The following is a 2,723-nucleotide window of genomic DNA, read 5'->3' on the forward strand; positions in this document are numbered from 1 at the left end:
ATTTTAATCAAAAAAATTCATTTTACGGTTCTTTTTCTGGCTTCTGTACAATAATCCTTAGAGAAATTCACTTGTCACCTTGGAGAATTCCATTTTTCAAACCATTCTCTTGCAAGAAAATGTAGAAAGCTGTGGACTTGGTTTGCATGTTTATCTGTGTTTATTTTCTTTCTCTTCCATTTTATGAGCACAGAACATGACTGCATGTTTCATAAAATACCTTGAGGCATCATTCCCTCAGTTGTCTGGCAGTCCCAGGACCAGAACGCAAAGTCAGCAATTTGTTTCAGCGCAGCGAAAACATTTTGTAAGTGCTGTTTTTGTTGTTATGAACAGAAGCAGAATTTATACAGAGGAGAATTTATACATGAGAATGCAGACTGCTCGTGAGTAGCATGACATTTTGCACTTAAGAGTATGCAAGCTTTATTTTTATCAGGGCCAAGGTATCCCAACACGAAGCTAAAATCAAGTGTTGCAATTATCTAGAAATATTACAATTCCCAAATCGTTTTGGGTTATCAGTTGAGTTGCGTGTTCATTTCAGAGCTTCTAAATGATACAAAGTTAAATAAACAAAAATCTACTACATCAGTCATAGAGTCATACAGCGCAGAAACAAACCCTTTGGTCCAACTCAGTCAGGAAAGAATCAGATTTTGGATGATAATTCAAATCTGGAAAGGAATAAAATGTACATGGCAGAGGTGCTTATTAATATGAGTCAGAAATTCGCTATATGGCTCCTGTCACCCAGAGATTGGGAACACCATGGGAACACCACAGAATTAGTGTATCCTGAGACACATTTGCCATCTTGTGACATGTTTTCCATTTGAGAGTTCCTGCATTTCCTGGGAAGTGTAAACGATTTATGATATTGTGTTATTGAGTCCATCTGTCTATGTCTATGTGCGACTTTTGTGACATATCTTGCCCAACAGAATGATTATTTGCAGGATCAACATGAGCTCCCAAATAATTGAGTCCTAGGAAGTTTTTTTTGGGAAAAGTTGAAAAAAAATAAAGAGCTTAGGCAGGCGTCACAGCTTTCTTAGTGCTGTAGCTTGATATATGGCAGCCAGAAAGCATTTCGGCTGACAATTACCTTCTTTGACCGTGTCAGACCAGCTCTTCATTGCAATGAGGTGTTATGAGTGAGCATTTCGAAGAGGTTATGTGTCAACCACTGTTCAGTTATATTATTTCCATCACCATTTCAGCTGACCAGTTTTCTCTCTTGTTACCTTTTGCAATCCAGATTGTATGGGCAAACTGAATGCAAATTGATACTCGGCAGATTCAAGGTATAATTACAATCAGCACGGATTTGTGAAATGCAGATCATGCTTAATAATGCAATTGAAGTTATTGATGAGGAAACAGAAAAGACAGGCAAAGGGAAAACAATGAATGTTGTTCATACGGATTTCAAGAAAGCCTTTGACGAGGTACCATATAGAAGGCTAGTTAACAAAAGTGAGGCTCACGGTGAGACAGTGCTAATTTTGCTTAATAATTTTGCTTAAGGAGAGAAAATAGCAAGCTATGGTAATGAAAACTGAAAGAACTGCTAATGCTGTAAATCAGGACCCTGAGGAAGGGTCACCGGGCCCACAACATTAACTCTGACATTTTCTTCACAGATGCTGCCAGACCTGGTGATCTTCCAGCAACTTTGTTTTTGAAGCTATGATAATGGTTGTTTGTTATAGACGATATTCGACTTTTTCAGTCCAAGTACCTCTTACTTTTTGGTAAATATAAAAATGATTTTGGATATTGAAATGCAAAGTAAAACTTAAAAATTTGTTGATGATTCCAAACCTGGAGTTGTGGCTAACAGTGAGCATGATTTCAATAAGCTGCAACAGGGCATGGAAAAGTTAGAAGAATGGACAGATAGAATTTGATCCAGAGAAGTGTGACGTGCTGCATTTTGGACGTAGCGAATGAACGAGGCAATGTACACTAAATGACACAGTTTTACAGAGTGCAATGACACTTATTATGAGAGAGTATTTAGCAAAGCAAATGGGATTGCAGGCTACATATACAGAGACATTAGTATAAAGTCAAGGAAGATTTTGACAAAGAAATTTCAATGATCTGCAGCAGAAGGATGAAAAGATGGGAATTTATGGAATAGTGATGATGTCTGGCTGAGATTTTAGGAGACCTGCAATCTGTCCGGTCATAGACAATGCAAACAGATGAAGAGGCTCTTCCTCCCCTTTCCTCCTCTTCGTCTTCTCAAAGTTTCTGCCATAGATCCGGGGGATCCCAACAACAGTCTATGCAGAAAAACTGGTGTTTTAGAATGCCGATGGTTTATTTTTCAATCTTTCTGATATCAGTATGGCTGTTGTTATAAACACGCTATCCAGACATGATCAGGAGGTGGAGAGATGGCAAGAGCCTGGTGTGGAGTGAGAAGACCAAGTCACCAAACTTGTAGTTCACTGTTGTGGCTCAGATATGGGAAGTCCTGCTGCCTGACCTCTGCAAACCAAAAGTATTGTAGCTGCTGCCTGGATAGAGGACATTCTGCAGAATAGTGCACCATGCAAGGCTGCATAGTTACTGCAAGTTCCAGGAATGGCAGACTTTGCTTCACAGAGTCCCACATGTTTAGTGGGTAGGTCAGTCTGCCATTGGGACTTTCACTCCCTTGGCAAAACCATAGTCTTCTCCTTCCCTCTGGTTACAGTGAATACAATGAC

The 2,723-nt window shown here is 39.4% G+C and overlaps 1 long non-coding RNA gene across 1 annotated transcript; it reads left to right on the forward strand.

The window, feature by feature from the left end:
* The first annotated feature begins 207 nt into the window (after positions 1–207).
* On the forward strand, positions 208–1,788 carry LOC125483511. The gene is made up of 2 exons (XR_007262474.1): positions 208–307; positions 1,647–1,788. It is a non-coding gene; the product is annotated as an uncharacterized LOC125483511 (long non-coding RNA).
* Positions 1,789–2,723: the final 935 nt, after the last annotated feature.

Source organism: Rhincodon typus, chromosome 1, assembly GCF_021869965.1.
Source record: "Rhincodon typus isolate 14 chromosome 1, sRhiTyp1.1, whole genome shotgun sequence".
NCBI lineage: Eukaryota > Metazoa > Chordata > Chondrichthyes > Orectolobiformes > Rhincodontidae > Rhincodon > Rhincodon typus.